This window comes from Trachypithecus francoisi, unplaced genomic scaffold, assembly GCF_009764315.1.
Source record: "Trachypithecus francoisi isolate TF-2019V2 unplaced genomic scaffold, Tfra_2.0 Lachesis_group12, whole genome shotgun sequence".
In the NCBI taxonomy this organism is placed as follows: domain Eukaryota; kingdom Metazoa; phylum Chordata; class Mammalia; order Primates; family Cercopithecidae; genus Trachypithecus; species Trachypithecus francoisi.
Window position 1 is genome coordinate 83625115 of NW_022681457.1, and position 15113 is coordinate 83640227.

General features: G+C 45.1%; 1 pseudogene; it reads left to right on the plus strand.

Moving 5' to 3' along the window:
- Nucleotides 1-432: 432 nt before the first annotated feature.
- On the plus strand, nt 433-2373 carry LOC117093906 (annotated as a pseudogene).
- Nucleotides 2374-15113: the final 12740 nt, after the last annotated feature.

Below are 15113 nucleotides of genomic sequence, written 5' to 3' on the forward strand. Positions count from 1 at the left end.
TTTGTAAATACTTCCAAATAAAATCTTTTCAAAAGTTTTATTTGGAGATCTGAGCTTCCTTCTGTGCACATCAATTTTTAGATTTTGTGTTTGAAACAGCTACACAAAATTCCTGAGCAAAATTTTAAAATGAAATTGAAATTTTAATGAAAGACTCTAACAGTACTTGCTTTTCTGGCGTGAATGAATGAAATTGCTTGAAATGATGTAAGTGGACTTTGAACTCAATTGAACTTTGTTGTGTCAAGTATTTCGAAATACTCACAATTTCAGAGAACCAAGCTGTGCAGCCAGAGTGAGTAGGGAAGAGACACAGCAGTTGTTGGCCGAGCACTGTGGAGAGTCTGTGGGCCAGCACCAGCACCCAGCAACTGTCAGTGGCCACAGATGCATGTGGCCCGTGTGCAGCAGCCAGCTCGGACAGGTGGCATCATGGATGAGGTGTTCTCCAAGGAACTGGACTAGTGGATCAAGCAGCTGAACCAATGAAAGTAGCTATCCAAGTCCCAGGTCAAGAGCCTCTGCAAGGAGGCTAAAGAAATCCCAACAGAAGAATCCAATGCGCAAGAGGTTTGGTGTCCAGTCACTGTCTCTGGAGATAAGCGTGGGCAATTTCATGATCTCATGGAACTGTTTAGAAAATTACCAGATGGCCGGGCGCAAGGGCTCATGCCTGTAATCCTAGCGCTTTGGGAGGCTGAGGCGGGCGGATGGTTTGGGATCAGAGTTGGAGACCAGCCTGGCTAACACAGTGAAACCCTGTCTCTATAAAAATACAAAAAATTAGCCGGGCATGGTGGTAGGCCCCTGTAGTCCCAGCTACTTGGGAAGCTGAGGCAGGACAATGGCGTGAACCCGGGAGGCGGAGCTTGCAGTGAGCCTAGATTGCGCTGCTGCCTGGGCGACGAACAAGACTCTGTCTCAAAAAAAAAAAAAAAAAAAAAAAAGAAAAATTAGCTTCCCAGCTACTCAGGAGGATGAGGCAGGTGAATCACTTGAACTGGGAGGTGGAGGTTGCAGTGAGCCTGGAGCGTGCCACTGCATTCCACCCTGGGTGATAGAGTGAGACTCCGTCTCAAAAAAAAAAAAAAAGAAAGAAAGAAAAGAAAAAAGAACATTATCAGATACAGGCTGGATGTGATGGCTCACATCTGTAATCCTAGCACTTTCAGAGGCCAAGGCAGGTGAATTACTTGAGCCCTGGAGTTTGAGACCAGCTTGGGCAATATAGCGAGACCCTGTCTCAAAAAAAATTAATAGAAAATTACCAGATACAAATTACTTGTTTACAGGAGATTATATTGACAGAGCATATCATTCAATTGAAATAGTTATGTTGCTCCTAGCCCTTAAGGTTTCTTACCGTGAATGCTTCACCATTCTTCCAAGGGATCATGAGAGCAGGCAGATCACACAAGTTTATGGTTCCTATGATGAGTGTTTAAGAAAATATTGAAATGCAAATGTTTATAAATATTTTACAGATTTTTTTTTTCAAAGACAGGGTCACCCAGATTGGAGTACAATGGCACAGACCTGGCTCACTGCAGCTTCAATCTCCCCGGCCCAAGTGAGCCTCCTACTTCAGCCTCCCAGGTACCTGGGACTACAGGCACGCACCACCATGCCCAGCTAATTGTTTATATTTTTTTGTAGAGATGAGTTTTTCACCATGTTGCTTAGGCTGGTCTTGAACTCCTGGGCGTAAGTGATCCACCTGCCTTGGTCTCCCAAAGCGCTGGGATTACAGGCATGAGCCACCGTGCCCGGCCTTTACAGGTCATCTTCCTCTCACTGCCTAGGTGGATGGGCAACTCTTCTGTCTCCATGGTGGCCTGTCGCCATCTGGAGATACACTGCATCACATCAGAACACTGAATTGCCTACAGAAAATTCCCCCAGGAGAGTCCAGTGGGTGACTTGCTATACTCAGATCCAGATGACGATGGTGACTGGGGTATATTTCTTTGAGGAGCTGGTTACACCTTTGTGCAAGATACTTCTGAGACATTTAATCGTGCCAATGGCCTCAGGTTGGTGTCTAGAGTTCACCAACTGGTGACGGTGGGACATAACTGGTGTCATGACTGGAATGTAGTGGCTATCTTCAGTACTCCAAACTATTGCTATCATTGTGGCAACCACACTGCAATCATGGAACTTGATAATACTCTAAAATATTCTTTTTTGCAGTTTGACCCAGCACCTCACAGAGGCAAGTCACATGTTACTCATTTTATCCCAGATTACTTCCTGTAATGAAATTTTAAGCTGGGCGTGGTGGCTCGCACCTGTAATCTCAGCACTTTGGGAGGCCGAGGTGGGAGAATCACCTGAGGTTAGCAGTTCAAGATCAGCCTGGGCAACGAGGTGAAACCCCGTCTCTACTGAAAATATAAAAACTAGCTGGGCATGGTGACATGTGTCTGTAATCGTAGCTATTGGGGAGGCTGAGGCAGGATAATAGCTTGAACCCAGGAGGTGTAGGTTGCAGTGAGCTGAGATCGTGCCATTGTACTCCAGCCTGGGAGACAAGACCAAAAATCCATCTCAAAAAAAAAGAAAAAAGGAAAGGAAAAGGAAAAGGAATTTTAAATTTGAACAGGATTGCCATGAATTGTATATTGACTTAATGGAAATGGGAACAGCAACAGTAACTCCAAAGTGTAAGAAAATAGTTAACATTCAAATAATTTGTTTTCACATGGACCAAAAGCTGTGCCATATAAAAATACAAAGCTTTTTGTCACCAAGCCATGATCACTTTAGAATGAACCAATTCATTTTGTGCTGGAGCAACACGGTATTTGTAGTTACTTTTGCTTTCTTTGAGAGACTGCCCATAATAAGATGTAAATTCACTTTGTGAATACAATTTAACTTCCATCTAGCTATAGCTTTACTCAGCATGACTGTACATAGGGGTAGCAGAAAATAATCACTGGATCTTAATGAAATTAAAAAAAATAAATGCCAAGCCCTCCCCTCTACTTAAGAGTTTTGAAATCGTTCTGTTTATTTTTCAGGGATACCGTTTAATTTAATTATAAGACTTGCCTGTGCTCAGTTTGTCCCCTTCTCAAATCTCAGCCCCATGTCATTTTCCGTTATTGCCAGAACCTGGTGAGTGGTTTTGAACAGAGCTGTTTTTGCCCCTCCTGTAAAATGATGTTTTATTGCACAAGAGCACTGCAGAGTTTTTCATAATAAACTTGCAAACTCAGAAAAAAATACTCATGAAGCTCTTATTTTCAGTGTTTGTTATTAAAGCAGTCACCCTAAAGAGTGTAACCAGCAGGGACAGATCCAGGTTTTGTGAAAGCCTGAAGTTTATGTAATTGTGTGTGGGGGGGGGGCGGCGGGGGGGGAGGGAGGGCTCCTTATGAAAATGATTGCAAAATTATGAGTACAAAATTAGGTACTACAGGAGATTGCATTACTGGACCCAATACTTCACCCCTCATTATGTCTACATTTTTGCCACATGACTTTGCAGTTTGGGCCACTAAAGAGTATATTTCTTGACTCTGGCCTTGGCTATGTAACTTGCTTTGGCCATGGGATTGAGTGGAAGTGACAGCATGTTACTTCTTTTTTTTTTTTTTTTTTTTTGAGGTGGAGTCTCGCTCTGTTGCCCGGGCTGGAGTGCAGTGGCCGGATCTCAGCTCACTGCAAGCTCCGCCTTCCGGGTTCACGCCATTCTCCTGCCTCAGCCTCCCGAGTAGCTGGGACTACAGGCACCCGCCACCTCGCCCGGCTAGTTTTTTGTACTTTTTAGTAGAGACGGGGTTTCACCGTGTTAGCCAGGATGGTCTCGATCTCCTGACCTTGTGATCCACTCGTCTCGGCCTCCCAAAGTGCTGGGATTACAGGCTTGAGCCACCACGCCCGGCCAGCATGTTACTTCTGAGTCTGGGTCTTGCTTCCTTGTACGTTGTCATCAACATGTCATCAACATGATGCATTCACTGGTTAGCACAGCGGTCCCAGGAGGAAGATGAGGGGCACAGGGAGCAAAGCCATCCAGCTGACCCAGCCTAGATAGCCTAGCTCCCGACTGCTGTGGCCTAAAGCGGCAGCATTGCATTCCAGCTGATCTGCAGATCTGTGCCAATAAATGCTTGTGAGCTGCTGAGTTTGGGGGCCATATGTTACACAGCAGTACTGTACCAGTAGCTAACAAATGCAGGTATAAACAGGAAGGTTTATTTGTAATGGGAAAATAAATCACAACAGATAAGATTTTAGCAGCTAACAAATAGTTCAAAAGTGACAGAATCCAGAAAAGCACATACATTTTTATTAATTGCCTGTCTGACATACCTCTGTAATATCCTATATGGTGGCTACATTTTCTTTGGTTGCTTCTCCAATATAACAACTTTTAATTTTTTTTTTTTTTTTTTTTGTAATTTTGTGTTTCTACAGAGAGGAGGGAGAGAGGATTCTCTCTTTCTTCTGGCATGGTTTATTGAAAAATACTTTTTAATTGGTAATTTAGTAAAGTTTCTTCTAGCATCATAACAGGCTTTGGGTCATGTTGTTTCAATTTTTAAGATTGTTGCCAAAGTTGTGAAAACCTCCCTCAAGTTTCTTTCAGGACATTTTCAATTTTCTTGTGTTACAACTAATTGTAAATCTTTTAATTGATTCTCATTATCCTGTTTGTCATCAATGTCCTTTTGTAGTGGTATATTATAAATTTTATGCTTTCTTAGCTCAGTAATGTGCGTCAACTTAGCAAAAAATTAACTTTTTTCCATTGTGTCCATGATCTACTTCTTATTAATATTTTAAATTATTATTATTATTATTATTATTTTGAGACAGAGTTTCGCTCTTGTTGCCCTGGCTGGAGCGCAATGGTGCGATCTTGGCTCACCACAACCTCCGTTCCCACGTTCAAGCAATTCTCCTGCCTCAGCTTCCTGAGTAGCTGGGATTACAGGCATGCGCCACCACGCTTAGCTAATTTTGTATTTTTAGTAGAGATGGGGTTTCCCCATATTAGTCAGGTTGGTCTCCAACTCCTAATCTCAGGTGATCTGCCAGCCTCGGCCTCCCAAAGTGCTGGGATTACAGGTATGAGCCACCGCGCCTGGCCTATTTTTATTATTTTTAGACAGAGTCTCACTTTGCCACCCAGGCTGGAGTGCAGTGGCACCATCATAGCTCACTGTAACCTCTAACTCCTGGGCTCAAGTGATCCTTCTGCCTCAGCCCCCAGAGTAGCTAGCTGGGACTGCAGGTGCATGCCACCATACCTGGCTAATTTTTATTTTTTATTTTTTTTAAGATGGGGTCTTTATGCCATATCTTATGGGCTAGAAAAAAAATGTATTTAAAAATAAAATAAAAGAGTTGAGGGTCCTTGCTACGTTGCACAGGCTGGTCTCGAACTCCTGGGCTCAAGTGATCCTCTCACCTTGGCCTCCCAAAGTGCTAAGCTTACAGGCATGAACCACTGTACCCAGCTACTCCTTTTTAGTAATTGGATTACCAAAGACTCCAGAAGGCTATTCATACCTGCTTTGCAAATTTATCTTTTCCTCCTACTGAGTTACTGCTTTTGGAATGATCTGAAATTCTTTTGTTACCATTTTCTTCCATCGATTTTCTATTGATTTCTACTGGCTTCGTTGTTCATTTTTATGGCTTTTATTTTATGCCCTATTAAGCTTTAAATATTTTATGTCAGCTATTTAATATATAAATTTAAGGATAACAAAAGGAAATGTGTAATTTCATAACTGTTTTATTGGAAATCAGATGTCTGTTCTTCAGAGAGGCCTTGACCACTCAAATTATGGAGCTCTTCCCAGCATTTTTCAACCCTTGATTTGACTTTCTTTTCCTTTATAGCAGTTGATCTGATGTCAAATTATGTACTGACGTGTTTGTTGTCTGTCTCCTCCAGTTATAAGCTAAGGAATTAGCTCCTTGAGCCCTAGAACATTGACAGATAAATAGATATTTGTAAAGTCAATGAATGAACGAGTTCCCTAAGTGACAACCAGTGTCCACACTGTGATTTCTGTCCAGCTGCTTGATCTACTTCTAGGACTGATAAGAGTCAGTGACTGCTGAGAATCCACTGTGCCCCGAACCCTACTAAAACTCCCCACCCCCATCTCCTTTGTACTAAACTGGGTCTCCATTTGTAACATCTTTTCCATTAAAAAAAAAAAAAAGGTGGCCTGGAGTGGTGATCCCAGCACTTTGGGAGGCCAAGGTGGGAGGATCACTTGAGCCCAGGAGTTTGAGACCACACTGAGCAACATAGTGAGACCCTGTCTCTAAATAAATAAATAAATAAAAATTAAAAAGGGACAGACTCAGCCTTTTTTGATATATTATACAAGTTATTTCTCTCTCAACCCAAAGTCTCTGTTCAACCTATAGTTACTTTGCCTACTTTTATATTCTTAATATAGCATGATTTGGCTTTCTGTATTATTCTCACTCCCCTTAAATGAGTAACCCCATTTGCAGCCTCCAGCTCAGCATATCCTAAACTGAATGCATCACGTCTCCCTGCATGTGAGTGGGTTCATCGTCAGTTGCTCAGCCGCTCAGGCCGAGTCCAGATGCATTCTCAGCACTTCTCTCTTCCAATTGCCGCCCATTCTCCATCAGTCACTTATTTCTGTCATTTCTTTGATCTCCTCACCGTTTCTCTCATGCTTGCATTTCTCTCCTTCACCACAGCCAGCACCCCAGTCCAAACCCCTGTCTTCTCTCACCTGGATCAATCTCCTACTGGTATTCTTTATCAGTCTCTGAAATGGTTTGTTAAGATGCAGATATGATCTGGTCACTGCTCTGATTGAAACCTTCAAGGCTTCCCAGTGCTCCTGGGATACCCTCAGTCCTCACATGCCCCGCCAGGGTCTGCATGGTCTGCCCCCCTCTGCAAATTCATCTTCTACCTCTGCCTTCTGGTTCCCTGCACTTTTGCCACTCTGACCTTCTCTGAGTTCTTCCAAAATGCCAAATTATTTCCTGACTCAGTATCTTTGCACACACTGTTCCCTCTGCATGGAATGCCCTTCCAGCTCCTCTTGGCCTGGCAACTGATGCTTATCCTCAGTCTTCGTTTAAGTGGTGCATCCTCCAGGAAGCCTTCCTTGAACCCTGGGACAGGACTGGACTGGGCCATCTGTTTTGTACTCCCATTGTGCACTGTACTTTTGCTTCTCAACATGTATCAAAAACACAAATAGGAAAACATAAATAGGGCCAGGCACAGTGACTGACGCCTGCAACTCCAGCACCTGAGGAGGCCTCGGCAGGAGGATTACTTGAAGCCAGGAGTTCGAGACCAGCCTGAGCAACACAGTAATACTCAGTCACTACACAAATTTTTAAAAAGCCAGGCATGGTGGCTCAAACCTGTAGTCACGGCTGCTTGGGAGGCTGAGGCAGGAGAATCGCTTGAGCCCAGGAGATTGAGGCTACAGTGAGCTATGACTGCACCACTGCACTCCAGCTTAGGCTATGGAGCCAGACCTCATCTCTAAAAAATAAATAAATACATACATAAGTAGTTACTTGTATAATTGGTTATTCAATGTCTGTCTTTCCTATTAAACTAAACACTGTGAGGCAAAGCTGTGTATTACAATAACAATCGCTGACACATCTATAGCTCTTCCTATGTGTTTGGGTCTGTTCTAAGCACTTTTTATGTATCATCTTATTGAATCCTCACAGTAACCCTTTAAGACAAATACTTTATCTTTCCCTGTTTTATGAGTGAGAAGACTGAAGCAGGAAGAGGTCAAGTAACTTGTTCAGGGATGCACAGCTAGTAAGTGGCGGAACCAGGATTTAGAAGGAAGCTGTCTGTCCCAGAATCCTAGCTTTTTCCTACTCCCCTTATTGCCTTCCAGGTTTGTTGGGTTTCCCATTAGGCCCCCAGCATCCAGCACAGGACACATGATAGGTGTTCAGTAAATATGGTGGAATGTATGTCTAAGCACGCATTTACTGAGCACTTACTAAGTGCAAAGCACTGTGGAGAAACCGAAAATATGGACCTTACCCTTAGCGACCTTTTACTCTAACTAAAATCATGAGGAAAACAGATTTGATTTTTTATTTTTTATTTTTTACCTGACTGAGGAATACAGAAAAGGTTCTCAGAGGAAATGTTTTTTGGTGGTCCCCTGGGGACAGATAGGACTCAAATGGATCTCAGGAGGGAGCAGGGGAGCAAGGGAGGCCAGACGCTGGGGAGGCGAGAGAGTGAGGGCTTGCAGCCCTGCAGGAATGCTCACAGTGCCGGGTTGGGAGAGCAAGGGTGGGGCAAAGGACACAGACTGAGGGAGCCCAGGGGAGAGAGTCAGCTCTACCAACTGGAGGAGGGGTCGGCCAATCTGGGCCTCCTGTGATGAGTAAACAGGCGCGGGGGAGGAAGGGCTTTGTGGAAAGAAAGACCAGCCTGTGCAAAGCATGCAGGCAGGAAATTGCAAAGGGTATTCAGGAAACAAAAGCATGTCCTGTGGGATATTAATGGGATTCTACAGTCAAACTCACTTGGGAAATTCTGCACTGAACAAGAGTAAACAAATTTCTTTCCTGCAATGTTTCTCAGAACCCTTAATATGTTAATGTGCATTGGGTCTACAAGGCAGGGGTGTATGAGTGACATTTCCAAGAATGGCTTATTAACTTGACAGCACGTTAGTTAGAAAAGGGTGGCACAAAAGCTGGTGGGTCAAACAGCTTAGGGGCAGGTGAGGAGGGTCCAGGATGCCAAGCCAGGAAATATTCACATTAGCTTAGAGAGCACTGGAAGAATAAAAGATTTTTTAAGCAGGGTGGTGACGTACGCCCGACAGAGCTAGCAAGCTGCCTCCAAAGTCAGTGGGGATTGATGTAAGAAAGGAAAGAGACTAACATGTTGATATAGTTTGGATCTATGTCCCCACCCAAATCTCACGTTCAATTGTAATCCCCAGTTTTGGAAGTGGAGCCTGGTGGGAGGTGATTAGATCATGGAGGTGGGTTTCTCATGAATGGTTTAGCATCGTTCCCTTGGTACTGTCCTCTCAATAGTGAGTGAGTTCTCCTGAGCTCTGGTCATTTTAAAGTGTGTGGTACCTCCCCCCAACCTCTTCCTCCTGCTTCGGTCATGTGACATGCTTGCACCCCCTTCGCCTTCTGACGTAATTGTAAGTTTCCTGAGGCCTCCCCCGAAGCCGAGCAGATGCCAGCATCATGCTTCCTGTACAACCTACAAAACTGTGAGTCAATGAAACCTCTTTTCTTTATAAATTACCCAGTCTCAGGTACTTCTTTATAGCAATGCAAGAATGGGCTAATACATGCGTATTGTTGACTTACGCTGTTCAGCTACTTGCTAGCACTTCATGTATATATGTGCATTTAATCTTCACAACTCTGCAAGGGTAAATGCTATTGTCCCTACTTTAAAAGCTGGGAAAACTGGCCAGGCGTGATGGTTTATGCCTGTAATCCCAACACTTTGGGAGGCCGAGGTGGGCAGATCACATGAGCTCAGGAGTTCGAGACCAGCCTGGCCAACATGGTGAAACCCCTTCTCTACTAAAATTACAAAAATTAGCCTGGTGTGGTGGTGGGAGCCTGTAATCCCAGCTACTCAGGAGGCTGAGACCGGAGAAGTGAACCCAGGAGGTGGAAGCTGCAGTGAGCTGAGATTGCACCACTACAATGACAGACTCAGTGACAGACTGAGACTCCGTCTCAAAAAAAAACAAGAAAAAAAATTGAGAAAACTGAGGCTCTGAGAGGCTGCGGGGCCACCTGCCCACCACTTATTGAAATGTGTGTGTTAATTCACTGTGCCTCAGCATCTATCTACTTGGGGAAATGAGCCAGTTCCTGAATCTAGGTCAGTCAGGGAGCAAAAGTGTGGGCCTGGCTAGGGAAGGAGCTCTGGGTGTGGGAAGAAGAGCTGGATTCTGAGACCCTGAGCACTGTGGCCCTCTCCAGGACCTAAACCCAGGAACTAGCTGGGGCCTGAGGGAGCTGAGCATGTGAAGCTCCCCAGAAAGGCTGGAGAATTCACCCATGGGTGACACGGGCATCCTCACCCCAACTCCCCAAGAGAACAGAATCGGAGGCCCCATGGGCTGGCAGAAGGGACCTTGGCCTTGAAGAACCCTTTCTTTGGTCTTCTTGCCTGCAATGCACTGCCTGAGAACTGATAGACGGTCATGGTGCCAGCCAGCTCTGCCACCAACCTGCTGGGTGACCTGGCCAGTCACTCCCCCTCCCTAAGCCTTGATTACCTCATGTGTCAACAACATGATCCCTTTTGTTCCTCCCGGCTGCGAATGCCCTCTTCGGAACTCCTGTTCACATAGTTGCCATGTTGTGGAATCCTGGCTCTGGTCCTTCTTTCAGAAATTTTGGGAACTGCTTGTCATGTATCTGACAGATCAGCCTCGTCTCATCTCATCTCTCACAACAACTCCACGGTACATCCATTCAGTGAGTATTTACCAACTCCCCACCCTTCGCCAAGTGCTGTTCTGAGAGCTGGTGCTCTGTGCTCATGGAGGTCCATCTTATGAAGCAGATATTGCTATAAATTCCATTTTTCTGATATATTTGTTTATTTTAGAGGTGAGGGGCCTCGCTATCTTGTCCAGGCTCGTCTCAAACTCCTGGCCTCAAGCCATCCTGCTCTCCAGCCTCCCAAATAGCTGAAATTACAGGCATGAGCCATCGTGCCCAGCTACCCAGTTTTCCAATATGGAATGTTGCCCAAAGTCTTGCCCTGAGTAAGACTTGAAATCAGGTCCGTCTACACCAACATCCCAACTCCTGACCACTCCGTGTCACTGCCACCCATGTAAGTCCGGGCTTGGGGCTGGAGCCCATGCCTGCCAGAGCAGGGATGGTGAGAGAGAAGGGGGCATGTCATGACCTCGCTGTGCCCAGGGTCATTCTTGGTTCTTCCACCTCCTAGCTGGGTCACATGGGGCAAATCACCTCACCTCCCTAAGTCTCAGTTTTCTCATCTGTGAAATAGCCCTACAGTACTTACCCCAAAGATTTGTTGGGAGAATCAAATGACATCATGGATATCAAGCTCTTAGTACAGTCAATATTAGTTTTTCCATTTTAAAAATTTAATTTTCCCCAAAATAACCTGCCCCTTCTCATACTCATTTCCAAAGGCTTGCAATGAGTGATCCAGAAACAAATGAATAAATAAAGGAATTTCCTAAATTTCCTGAACTCTAGTATTGGAGATGTGCTGCCTCATGTATCTTTATATGGTCTGCATGACAATAATGATGACTCACATTTCTTGAGCATATCATATGCTCTAGAAACTTTCCTGGGTGTTTTACACACACAGCTGTTACAGACCAGAGCTAGATGGTTTTGTTGTTGTTGTTTTGAGACAGGATCTTGCTTTGTCACTCACGCTTGAGTGCAGTGGTGCCATCTTGGCTCACTGCAGCCTCAACTTCCTGGGCTCAAGTGATCCTCCCATTTCAGCCTCCTGAGTAGCTGGGACCACAGGCACACACCACCATGCCTGGCTAATTTTTAAAGTTTTTGTAGAGACGGGGTCTCACTGTGTTGCCCAGGCTGGTCTCAAACTTGTAGGCTCAAGCAATCCTCCCAACTCAGCCTCCCAAAGTGCTGGGATTATAGCAGTGAGCCACTGAGCCCAACCAGAGCCAGGATTTGAACCCATAAAGTCTGACTCCATGGACTGTGCTCTTAACCACTCTGCTACTTTGTTCAGGAGGTCCAATATAAACTTCTGTGTATTAAACTGTGAGATCCCGGAGTCACAAACCATGCCTTATGTGGGATCCAGCATAGGCCTGGCCCTGAGTGAGTTTCAGAAGATTCTTTCATTCATTCACTCACATTCACTCAACTAGTATTTCTGGAGGACCTTTGCAGGTCAGACTGTTCTAGGAGCTGGGGATACAGCAAGGAAGAAGGTAGCAAAGACCCCCTGTTCCCATGGCAACTACTTCCAGTAGAGATCCAGGATTGCATGGCATTGAGTGACTGGGTGGCTGCTCTTATTGGGTGGTCAGGATGGCCCCTCCAAGAAGGGATGTTTAGCTAGGACCTCAGTGATAACAGGGAACCAGCCATCTGAAAATCAGGGGGAAGAGCATTGAGACAGAGGGAACAGCAAGTGCAAAGGCCCTGGGGTGAGAAAACTGGGCATATTTGAGAAACAGAAAGAAGCCCATTGTGGAGTGTCAGTTGGGGAAGGGAGACAGCAAGGCAGGGGCTACATTATGGGGACTCCATGAGCCACAGGAAGGAGTTTTATTACGTTGTTGAAAGTGCAATAGGAAGCCGTTGGAAGGTTTTAAACAGGAAAATGACAAAATCTGATTTTTAAAAATTTAATAGACTTTATTTTTAGAGTAGTTTTAGGTTTATAGAAAAATTGGGCAGAAAGTACAGAGTTCCCTGTCACCCTCTGCTGTGCACACATGCACACATACCACAATTTCCCTTAGTATCAGCATCCTCCATTAGAGTGGCACATTTGTTACAGTTGATGACCCAATACATTATTATTAACTAAAGTCCACAGTTTACATTAGAATCTGCTCTGTATTGAATATGGGTTTTGAATAATGTATGACCTGTATCTCTTATTATAGTAGCATACAGATTAGATGCACTGTCCTAAAAACCCCCTGTTGCTCCACTGATTCCTCCCTCCTCCCAAGGCCTTGGCAACCACTTTTTTTTTTTTTTTTGAGACCGAGTCTTACTCTGTTGCCCAGGCTGAAGTGCAGTGGTGTGATCTTGGCTCACTGCAACCTCCACCTCCCAGGTCCAAGCGACTGTCATGCCTCAGCCTCCCAAGTAGCTAGGATTACAGACACGTGCCACCACGCCTGGCTAATTTTTGTATTTTTGGTAGCGATGAGGTTTCGCCACATTGGCCAGGCTGGTCTCGAACTCCTGGCCTCAGGTGGTCTGTCTGCCTCAGCCTCCAAAAGTGCTGGGATTACAGGTGTGAGCCACCATACCTGGCCACAACCACCGATTGTTATACTGTCTCCATAGTTTTTGCCTTTTCCAAAACATCATATTTGGAATCACACAGTATGTAGCCTTTTCAGACTGGCTTCTTCCACTTGATCTGATTTTTTTTTTCTTTTGAGATAGCATCTTACTCTGTTGCTCAGGCTGGAGCACAGTAATGCAATCATGGCTCACTGAAGCCTCAACCACCCAGGCTCAAGCAGTCCTCCCACCTCAGCCTCCTGAGTAGCCGGGACTACAGGCACATGCCACCATACCTGGCTAATTTTTAAATATTTTGTAGAGATGGGGTCTCCCTAAGTTGCCTAGGCTAGTCTTGAACTCCTGGGCTCAAGCAATCCTGCTTCCACCACACCCAGCTTGATCTGATGTTTTAAAAGATCAAATTGGCTGTATTATAGGAACAGATTGGAAGGGGACAAAAATAACAACAGGAAGACCAGTTACGAGACGAAGTAATCATCCAGAGGCTCAATGAAGTGGTGGGCCAAGCTGGTGGGGAGAAGTGTGCGGACCCGGGGTGCACAGTGGAGACCCAACTCTTGGGAGCTGCTCATTGAGTGAATGCAGGGGAAGGTCAAGGCTAGGAATGATTGGTGATGACATCACCAGGGTTAAACCAGGTCTGCACAGAGTGGGATTTTCAAGTTTTCATAGATATTGCTGTGGTTTTTAATCCACTTAAATACCCTTGATATTCTCTTAGAAATTGAAGAATCAGGTCCAGAGGGATCTCCTGGACGGCCTAGGATCACAGAGCAAAGCAGAAACCACAGCTGTCTCGGAGGACAGAACTCCAGCTCTTCACCGAGAGACAGTCGTTGGATAGTGGCTTCAGGGCCCACTAGGGCCTTTGTTACCAGTTTTCTCTTCCCCGTGGTCCTTTTGTTGCATAATCAATAAACCACTAACAGAAATAACAGGCTTCCAGATTTATACGCTGCTGATTCCCTGCCTGGAAAACCTTACCCTCTGCCTTCCTTAAAACCTCATGGCTTTTTATTGCACATAGCACCTGGGGGAAAAATCCACTTAGAATTTAATCTCAGTGAAACTGCTTATTAACGTACCCGACCTCTGAGTTAGTTCAGCTTATTTTGGTCTCAATTAACTACCTTATGGCAAAAACAAAAACAAAACAAAAAACAAACAAACAAACAAAAACAAAACAAAAACAAAACAAAAAACAAACAAACAAACAAAAACAAAACAAAAAACAAAAAAACCTGGGAGGGATTGGTGGGGATGGACATCTTGGGAGCCACTGAGGCACCGCACAGACTGAAGGAAGAGGAGTTGAATCAATCATCTGAAGAACAGGTCTAGATGTCTCCAGGGATCACTGCAGTAGAAGCCTGCTGCCCTCAGGGTACAAGGCTACCGAGACTCCAGATTCTGCTTCGCTCCACTCTATTCAAGCTCCCAGATGGCCTTGGATGATTCTGGCTTGTTCGGGAGTGCCCCTCCCCCGCTACTGAGATCAGTTAAGTCTTGGTGGGAGCATAGCACCACATGGTACAAATGGAGTGGGATGGGACATTTCCAGGCAAAATATTCATGGAAAATGAAGCTGTTAATGGCCCCCCAGCCAGTGTTAGTCATTCTGTCCCTGGTAACCCTATAGCTCAATCATAGCACTTCACAGATTGTCTTATAATGATTCGCCCAGGCTGGAGTGCAGTGGTGCAATCATAGTTCACTACACCCTCTATCTCCCCAGCTCAGGAGATTCTCATGCCTTAGCCTCTGGAGTAGCTGGGATTACAGCACACACCACCATCCCCAGCTAAATAAAAAAATTTTTTTCATGTTGCCCAGGCTTGAACTCCTGGACTCAAGCGATCCTCCTGCCTCAGCCTCCCAAAGCTCTGAGATTACAGGGGTGAGCCACTGTGCCCAGCCGATTTCTTGACAGTGTATGTCACTTTCACTGGGCACTGGGTTCTTACAGGATTGTGGCCTTGACTTACTTAATCTGGTATGCTGCAGCGGTTTCCCTGTTGCTGTTCTCCCTTATTCTATATTAATAGGGACCTATTTTTGGCCAGGCATGGTGGATCACGTCTGTAATCCCAGCACTT